The sequence below is a fragment of the Myotis brandtii genome, unplaced genomic scaffold, assembly GCF_000412655.1.
Source record: "Myotis brandtii unplaced genomic scaffold, ASM41265v1 scaffold326, whole genome shotgun sequence".
Lineage (NCBI taxonomy): Eukaryota > Metazoa > Chordata > Mammalia > Chiroptera > Vespertilionidae > Myotis > Myotis brandtii.
In genome coordinates this window covers 3,453,266-3,463,734 of record NW_005362534.1, presented here as the reverse complement: position 1 = coordinate 3,463,734, position 10,469 = coordinate 3,453,266, and the positions used below count along the sequence as shown (strand labels likewise).

Here is a 10,469-nt window from a genome sequence, read left to right as displayed (position 1 = left end):
GCAGGCGGGAAGCTTGGCTTCCTCCATCATTGGGGCAACCAACCAGCTCCATGGCTGCCGGCCGCCATCTTGGTTGGGTTAATTTGCATATAGTCACTCTGATTGGATGGTGGGCGTGGCTTAAGGCATAGCAAAGGTATGGTCAATTTGCATGTTTGTCTTTTATTAGTGTAGATTTTACAGAGAAGAAAACTGAAGTACAGGTGGTTAAGTAACTTGAATGAGGTCATATGGGCAGTAAGGACTGGAACCCAAGTTATCTGACTTCAAAATCAGGACCCTTGCCCCAGCTGGTTTGTTCAGTGGATAGATTATCAACCTGTGGACTGAAGGGTCCCGGGTTCAATTCCGGTCAAGGGCACATGCCTGGGTTATGGGCTTGATCCCCAGTAGAGGGCGTGCAGGAGGCAGCCAATCAATGATTCTCTCTCATCCGTGATGTTTCTCTCTCTCTCTCTCCCTCTCCCTTCCTCTCTGAAATCAATAAAAATATATTTTTTAAAAATCAGGACCCTTCACTCTGATGAGGCTTTTTCTTAATGCAATAATCTCTAGGCCCCCTTTATTATTAGTAATCTGTAATTCTTGACTTCTGATAAAATCAGGCAGGAGAATGGTATATACATCTGCCCTCTGTTTTGACTTCTATTATTTGACACAAGCCCAACTTGTGTCATTCCTCTTGTGGAATAATTTACAAGATATATTTATAGAAGCCATCAATAAGCAGAAAACATCATGTACCCAGTAGGTCCTAATATACCCCCTCTGGAAATGGCCATCCATGTCTGCACCAGGGAGAGATGTGATTTAAATCCCTTCCTTAAAAAAGAAAAAGAATCATCCTATCTTTCCAATATGCTTGCAAATATTTCACCAACTGTGGAAGCTTTAGACCATCAAAAACTGATCTGCCGGTTTTATTACCATAGTACATCCTTTCAAAATTTAACCTACATTTGTTCAAGTAAGATGCCAATAAACCAGTCATCATCACTATCAGGCTAGAATTTTTAGTTTGCACTGGAGAGTTGTAATAAATATCAGCTCAAGGTAATCATTAGAGGCCAATTTCTAGCATCTCTTAAAGTCTGATCCAAAAATATCAGAATATCACTTTGAAATGTCGGAAAGTTTCCCTTTGAAGTCATATTATTATGATAAAAGTAATATAATTCATTTATAAAACGTGCTAATGTCCTATTACCTACAGCCTACTATGCTAGGAATTGAGACTTGAGGCTAATGGTATCTATTTAATATCCCTCCCTTTAAAAGCTTAAAATTTAGCAGGTGAGAGTGATACATGACAATAATATAAGAAAGTGCATGACATATACAGAGCTAGACTCTAAGTGTAAGGTGAATATAGAACTGGCCATCCTCAATGGTCTAAAACCATGGTCGGCAAACCACAGCTCGCGAGCCACATGCGGCTCTTTGGCCCCTTGAGTGTGGCTCTTCCACAAAATACCACGTGCAGGCGCGCACGGACAGTGCGATTGAAACTTCGTGGCCCATGCGCAGAAGTCAGTATTTTGTGGAAGAGATGGTATTTTGTGGAAGAGCCACATTCAAGGGGCCAAAGAGCCGCATGTGGCTCGTGAGCCTCGGTCTGCCGAGCCACAGTTTGCTGACTACTGGTCTAAAATGTTGTAATAGTGTCTAGTGGTGATGACTGAAAATCTTTATTCATTCACTAAATAACTATTGAGCACCTATTAACTGCAGGAATTTTGCTGTAAGAAAGGTAATTTTTGCAAAAGAGAAGATGGATATGAGTCCTGCCTTTATGGAGTTTACAGTTTAGTTCGATGATTGACAGATGAATTAACAACAGATCTACCTTTAGCATGTCTCTCAAGACTCTTACCATACCATAATAACCTTCAAGGAGCCAATTCTAACTCCTCAAACATCCACCCCTAATTGATTTTCTCCACTTCATGCCATTACTGATTCTCCCTATCAGGTTAAGAAGGATCAGAAAGATGTGTTTTTAAAAGAAAGAGAAAAGGTCATCCTTTCTAACTATAAATCCTCCAACTAGAGCCAAAGGCAACCAGGTGACAAAAAAGGAGGCACATGGAGAGGGGACACTGCCATTCAAAGAGTGAAATAAATATGGAATTTTCTACATATTGGAGGGGCAGGGTTAAGGAGAGAGGTTGGATGAGCAATCATGCCAATAAACATCAGAAGACATTATAGGAACCTACCTTCCCCTTCCCCGGGGTTACCTTCAGATCACATCCTCTTTTGAGCCTTTGGAGGCAAATTTGCCATTAGACATGTTTTGTTCTTTGGTTATAAAAGAGAAAAAGAAAAAAATTCTGAGGCAGGAAGGAGGTAAGAGGAAAGAATGAACCAATGGTGCTATGAAATGCAAGTGCTAGCCATTATAAATAGCAATGGTAATGAAATGCATTATGCTTTTGACATTCTTTAAAGTTTCTGGACATTCTGCCCACCCTTATGAGCAAGAATTCATTTGGTTCTTTGCTAACTTTACGCTTAGATTTATCACTATGAACAGCAACTAAGAATATGAGTCTGGCTATGATAACATGACTCAAGCACACCCTTTGGCACATACTTTGGTCTCTTATCAGATGACCTGACTGACCTTGACAGCCTTTTCTGCTTCAGCACAATATGCAGGATGGAGTTTAAGTGTAACCAGTTCTAATTCCTTTTATCCCCAAAGGCTCCGAAACCAGCAATCTTGGAATGATCCATGTCTTGCAATTCTCACATTTATCTTATCTCTAAGACCACTTCTCATGTTCCCTTTGATGCTACTGGAAAATAGTCTCACCTTGACCTCCAAAAAGAACTAAAATCACTATATATATCTTGACCTCTTCTTGTGTCAACTCTTGCAATGTTACCTCCTAATACCTTTCTAAATCCCTTTTGAACAGTATAATTCTATTTATTTTAGCCACCCCAAACTCTCACTCATCTAAACTATAGTTATTTTAATTATTGTTTTTAAACTGCAAGGTTTGGAAATTCAGCATGTATCACTTCTTACAGCTTAGTTTATAGCCAAGGGTTTTTATACCACTTATGTCAGTTTTCCACTGTAAAATTGGAAAATTAATTGGAGAATTAAGGCAAAGATATGGCTAATCCAGAGAAGAGCTTAAAGATAAAAATAAGAACTTGAAATGGTTTTATCACCAATATTGGCAATTCTCCCACTGTTTTACTACTTCTTGCTTTGAGTTAGAAGAGAAAATGAATTAAGACAAAGAAAAAAATCAGAATAAGAGAACGGGTAAGAAGGACCCTCAGAATCTGGCTAATAAAGAACTGAACTTTGCCTCCCATCTTTCCCAGTCTTTTATCAGGCGCTGTTTTGCATTGGACTTTTGCCTGGAAGGTGCCTTTGTGAGAAAGAGTCTTTGTGTCTTGAAAAGAACATGAACATTGAGAATAAATGAACTTGGACTCCAATCCAAGCTCTGTCACTTACTTGCTATAAGACTTTGGACAAGTTACTTATCCTTCTCTGAAATTGTTTCCTTATCTTTAGAATGGGTATAATACATGCTTCCCCATAGGATTGTTGTGAGAATTAAATGAGCTAACCTATAGAAAGCATCTGTCAATGGAATACACTTAAGATATGGTCCATCTCTTCCATTACCCTGGACTGAAAGGTTTTTATCAACACACCCAGTGCCTGCTTCAGACCACACCAGAGCACCACCCAATTAGCTCCACAAATTACACAACAAAAGGGTGGAATTGTCAGGTACCAGAGTCTTGCTAAACTGAATTCCACTCCATGGAGTCAGCCCGGGTACAACAGTTCATCCACTGTAGTCATGGCCAGTCCTCACAGCCAGTCAACCTGAGGGTCAATTGCACCAACAGAAATCAATATTCAACTACAACAGGAGGACACACACAACTCACACAAGAAACACCCCTAGAGCACCCAGCTCATCTGCCACTGAGACTCATTGGATACCCACTTCATAAAGCCACTATGACAAGATTGGGAGACAAAGAAGATCTACCTAATATATAGGAGCAAACACAGGGATGCAGACAAAATTAGGAGCCAAAGAGACATGTCCCAAATGAGAGAAAAGGACACAACTCCAGAAAAAAGAACTAAATGAAATGGAGGCAAGCAATCTACGAGGCACAGAGTTCAAAACACTGGTTATGCCCAACCAGCATGGCTCAGTGATTGAGTGTTGGTGGAGCTATGAACCAGAAGGTCATGGTTTGATTCCCGGTCATTGTATATGCTCAGGTTGTGGGCTCAATCCCCAGTGTGGGCTTGCAGGAGGCAGCCAATCAATGATTCTCATCATTAATGTTTCTATCTCCCTCTCCCTCTCCCTTCCTATCTAAAATCAATAAAAATATATTTTAATAAAACAATACTGGTTATAAGGAAGATCAATGACTCTAGGGGAAGAATAGATGAACTCAGTGAGAATTCACACAAAGAAATAGAAACCATTAAAAAAGAACGAGTCAGAAATGAAGAAGACAATAACTGAAATGAAGAATACATTGGATGCAATCAGCAGCAAATCAGATGAAGCATAGAATCAAATCACCAATTTGGAAGGCAAGGTAAAGGAAAACATCTAATTGGAATAAAATAAAATAAAAACTCAAAAATTGAGGATAGTTTAAGGGACCTCTGGGACAACACCAAGCTTAACACTATTCACAACATAGGGGTACCAGAAAGAGAATTGAGAGATCCAGGAATTGAAAAACAATTTGAAGAAATAATGACTGAAAACGTCCCTAACCTGGTGAAGGAAATCAATATGCAAGTACAGGAAGCGTAGAGAGTACAAAATAAGATGAACCCAAAGAGATCCACACCAAGACACAGAGATCCTTGAGTCCTAGTACAGCTGTCCAAGCCAAGGTGCCAGACACATGGGTTCATTCATCTTAGATATAACAGCCCCAGTTGCTATCTGACTTGAGAGACCCCAAGAGAACACAGCAGAACCACCCAAACCACAGAATTGTGAGAAATAATAAAAAGGTTGTTCTAAGCGACTAAGTTTTCAACACTAGAAAACTAAAACAGATGCCAAGATTTGAAGGGTCTTGAAAGCCATAATGAGAGATCTGCAGTAAAAGAAATTAACAGAGCAACAGTCCTGATTGGAGTTCAATGAAACAATTTTGGAGATGGAGGATAAGGGTATAAGAGGGTACTTTGCAACTATTATCACATTTAGTTATCACAAAACACTATGAGGTAGACACTATTATCCCCATTTTATAGATATAAAATTGAGATCAGAGAGCTTGACAAACTCACCCCAGGTCACAGTGTTAGAGCTGAGACTAAGCTCAGGACTCTGGTTCCAAACCTTTGTTCTTTTCATTACTACACCATGACAAGAGAGGGCTCAGGGCTCTGTCTTTCGCCATTTGCTTTCTCCTCGCCTGAGGCTGATTTAATTTCCTTCAGCATCATGAGGCTCCTGAACCAACTCACCCCAGCCTTTCTGTCGCTTGCATTTCAGCTGCCCAGTTCTCTGCAGAGCTTCTATTTTAAAATGCTTATGTAACGACTTTGGTTCTGCTGGGGTCTTTTGGCTCTTAAAGATTTAAAAAAGAATTATTGATTTTAGAGAGAGAGGGGAAATGTGTGTGTGGGGGGGGGGGAGAGAGAGAGAAAGGAAATGTTGTATTTGAGAGATACTTAGGAGGAAGACTTTATAAATATGGTGAATGACTGGGATATGTCTGGGTCATGGAGACATTCAGCAGTGGTATCGGCTTCTACCTCTGGGTATTATTATAAACGGTGCATTGGTTGCATATCACAGAATTAAAAATAAAGAATCAGGTAAAAAGCAACTAATTCTACATATAAAGGAATAAGTTGAATATGGTGACATTTAGGGGTTTTGCTTTTGGATAGTGTTTTGCAGAACTGATAATATGTATAAAGAGGATCTAGGAAAATAAGAAGTTATTTACATTAAAAACCATTGACAGAAAATATTTTTCCGTCACTATCCAAAGTATAGGTTTTTTTTTCATTCATCAGAATTAGAAGGGGGAAAGTTCAGCAAAGTATTTTTAAGAAATACAGCAATGCCACAAAAATAGTATATTAGCACCATTTTTCAAGAACTGAAAAATGAAAAAAACATATAAAAGTAAAAACTGTATTCACCAGAAAAACACAATCCACACATTCATCCATTCTGAAGCAACAGAGGTAAGACAGAGAATATTCCTGTGAGGGCCATGGACACTCAGAAAGGAACAAAAATCAATCAAGGATCCCATAGGAATCTGCCTTTATTTTTATTATATTTTAAAATGAGAAATAAATTAAATGTCCTATGCTTTAAAAATTAACAAAAGGGAAGACAAATTACTATCCAACGTAAAAATTTTATATTTATTATAAAATTATATGTCTCTTGAATCTGTGCAATGAATGTAAAAAATAAAGAAACTAAGTGAACCCAGGCCTTGCTGATTCCACGGCCCATGGATTCGCCACTACACCAAGCTGCCTATTACAGAATCAAAAGAATTGTTTCCCTAGAATGTAGCTCCTGGAAAGGGAGAAGCAAGATGAAGCTTTCCAGAGGAACATGCTTCAGTCAGAGTGAACCTTCTGTTCCCTGAAACACACCACACTCTGTTAATATGGTGTGATGCAGCGGTCTCAACCTGTGGGTCGCGACCCCTTTGGCGGTCGAATGACCCTTTCACAGGGGTCGCCTAAGACCATCCTGCATATCAGATATTTACATTACGATTCATAACAGTAGCAACATTACAGTTATGAAGTAGCAACAAAAATAATTTTATGGTTGGGTCACAACATGAGGAACTGTATTTAAAGGGCCAGAAGGTTGAGAACCACTGGTGATGGATTGAATTTTCTAAACATAGCCACAATATCGGTGTGACTTCTCAGGAGAAGTCAGAAGAAGCCTGGCATTTCCTTCCTTGGGCTTTTGGACTGCTCACTCTCTGGAAGATCCCTTTTTGTATGCTCTCTTAGGAACCCAGTCACCATTCTGTGAGAAGCCCAAGCCACATGGAGAAGCCATGTGTAGGTCCACTGGTCAGTAGTCCTGCTGAGGCCAACCATTGATTCATCCCAGACTTATGAGGGAAAAAGCCACCATAGGATTGAAGCCACCAGCTCTGAAACCACTCCAGCCAATTGAGCCTTTCCAGATGAGGACCCAGACACTGTAGAACAAAAATAATTCCTCCCCACCATGCCCAGTCCCAATGCCTGACCCAAATAATCTGTGACCATAAAAAAGACTGTTGTTTTACACCAAAAAGTGTTGGGGTGGTTTATTACATGGCAACATAACCAAAATATATGTACTTGGCAAACACTGTTCCCTCTTCCCTGCCTAGCAGCCTCCACCATATATTTTCATGTCTGATTTTACCCCCAATTTTCTCCAGGAAGCATCTATCATCCACGCTCCAGCTACCAATACAAGTAAAACAAATGTGCTTGCAATGATAAAACAAGTTAAAATAAGTCTCTACCCTCTCCCTTTCTAATCAGGTTGTCCCTCTATATAGAAATTCTGGAGCCACCACCTACCCATACAGAAGACATATCACACCATGTCTTAGTGTCTGTTGGCCTCTCCCATTATAATTCTGTTCCCTGAGATTGAATGGTGTCTTGTTTTCTATTGTCTTCACATAGTTTAATATAGTGTATGATACACAATAGCTACTCATGTATATTTACTGAATGAGTGAGTAAAGAAATGAAGATATCTACACATGCCACCAACCTTACAGCAGTGCTCTAAGATGGGCCACATAATATTGGCACAACTGAGCTAAGGGAGCTTGCAAAGACTGAAATGTCAAGGGGGACTTATGTAATATTTTCAACAATAAAGATTTTTTTTAAAGACTGAAATGTCCAAGAGCCTGATCTTTCCCTCCACACCTAGGAGAACAGTTTTAGAGTTTTCTAAAACTCTAAAAGGATAAAAATAATAGCTCACATATAGCACTCACTGTCTGCTGAGCATTGTTCTAAGAGCTGTACACAAATGTATCCATTTAATAATCCTATATAATAAAAGGCTAATATGCAAATCGATTGAACAGTGGAACGACCAGTTGCCATGATGCACTCTGATCACCAAGGGGCAGACGTTCAATGCAAGAGCTGCCCCCTGCTTGTCAGTGCACTCCCACAGGGGGAGCAGTGCTCAGCCAGAAGCCAGGCAGTGGCGGGAGCCTCTCCCGCCTCCGCAGCAGTGCTAAGGACCCCTTGGGGGATGTCCGACTGCCGGATTAGGCCTGCTCCCCGCTAAGGTGGAAGGTGGACATCCCCCGAGGGGTCCTGGACTGCGAGAGGGTGCAGGCCAGGCTGAGGGACATCGCCTTTCCCGGCCCCCAGTGCACGAATGTCATGCACCAGGCCTCTAGTGCTCTATAATAAGGCAGGTAGTTATTAATTACATTTTACAAATGAAAAACAAACTGATACATTCAGAGACTGAATGACTTGCCCAACATCATATCACAAGATTTACTCCCAAGATCAGAAAATCATCTCAGCTGCCAGCAATAGCAGCAACCAAAATTCTAGAGGTATGGCAACCTGAGAAGAAACCATATCCCATGGCTATCCACTACTCCCTTCCATCTTCTCCCCCCTCAACACAATACACACAGAAGATTATGAAGCCTTAAAAAAATTCAAAATATGTTACAATACCACATTCAATCCTACCACTTACAGTGAATACAAGATCCTCATAAAAAGAAGGTTTTAAAGAAAAAAAATGAAACCCAAAATCAAGAAACATATTAATAAAAACACTGGCTGCCCTAGCCAGTTAGGCTCACTGGATAGAGCGTCGGCCTGGGGACTGAAGGGTCCCAGGTTTGATTCTGGTCAAGGGCATGTACCTTGGTTGCGGGCACATCCCCAATGGCGAGTGTGCAGGAGGCAGCTGATCGATGTTTCTCTCTCATCGATGTTTCTAACTCTCTATCCCTCTCCCTTCCTCTCTGTAAAAAATCAATAAAATATATTTAAAAAAAAACATTGGCTATTCATAGTCCTAACATGGATTTTAACTATAAATGATATCATGAAAATGACATGTGACCATCAGTTTTAAGAATAGACTAACAAATTAAAAACTCACCTCATGAAATCAAAATTGTTAATCTCACATTAATCTTCTTACCCTGTCCAACATTTCAGCTGCAAATTTTAGCTGGTTCCTTCCTAGCTAGACATTACACTTTGAAAACGTCTGTTTTCCAGTCCAGCATGTAATGCATTTGGAAGTCATCATTTCCATCCACACAACAAGAAAAAAAAACACAGCTAAATAAACTGAATGCAGTCAGAGTGCAAACTGTTGCCATCCAAAATTGGAGAGGCAGACAGGTGAGTATAGAAAATTACAAATCACAAGAGCAGAAAACCATGAGCAGAAACTTCTGAGGGAACTAGTCTGCTGTAGGAAAGCCTAAGCTGTAAATGATGAATTACTGGAGGTTCACTATGGACACATTTGAGAGTTACAAACTCCAAGGGGCCCAGTCTTATGGGGGCTCCCACTTTTGTCAGTTTTATCTCTGGAAGCCCTACCAGATTCGCCTGGTGAAGACTTGATAAAAATCTCCTGGAGCTTCCAGCAAGGGGAGGTGGGAAGTAGCCATTTTGAAATACACTCAATAACTGCTGTTAAGGACTGGCCTTAAAGTAAATTATTTCATGCCAGATACTTTCACTTATATGTGGCATCTAAAATACAAAATGCTATAAACAAATAAACAGAATGGAAACAGGCTTACAGACAGAGAATATTTTGATGGTGAAAATGGTGAAAGGATTGAAAAGACAGATTGGTGGTTACAAAATAGTCATGGGAATGTAAAGTACAGCATAGGGAATACAGTCACTAATATTGTAATAACTATGTATGGTATCAGATGGGTACTAGATTTATTGGGGTGATCATTTCATAAGATATACAAATGTCTAATCATGGGGTTGTACACCTGAAACTCATAATATTGTATGTCAAATGCAACTTAAAAATAAAAAATTAAAAATATTTTTAAAAAAGAAATGATTTCACCAGAACCTAACTGACCTGGTGAAACCAACTCCAGCCCTCTCTAGCCTTCTTTTCTCACCTAAGGAGGTAGAAAGTGGGTAACTGAGAAGGACTAGTAAAGTCCACAGTCAGGGGGACAGACTTACTAAGAGACTTATCCCTAATCATGCTTTCCCTACCCTCTACCTTCCCACTGTATCACTAAAGTTCTATCTACCTCAATTCCTTGTATCCAGTGTATCATATCCAGCTTTCCTTTTTAAAAATCTTAATTGATTTTTAGAGAGAGAAGAAGGGGGAGGGAGAGAAAAGAGAAACATTTGATCCCTGCACACACCCAAACCAGGGATCAAACCGGCAACCTGGGTATGTGCC

General features: G+C 39.9%; 1 pseudogene; it reads right to left on the bottom strand.

Annotated features, from left to right (window-relative positions):
- The window catches only part of LOC102257319, a 15,775-nt pseudogene extending 5,513 nt beyond the window's left edge, over positions 1–10,262 (bottom strand).
- Positions 10,263–10,469: the final 207 nt, after the last annotated feature.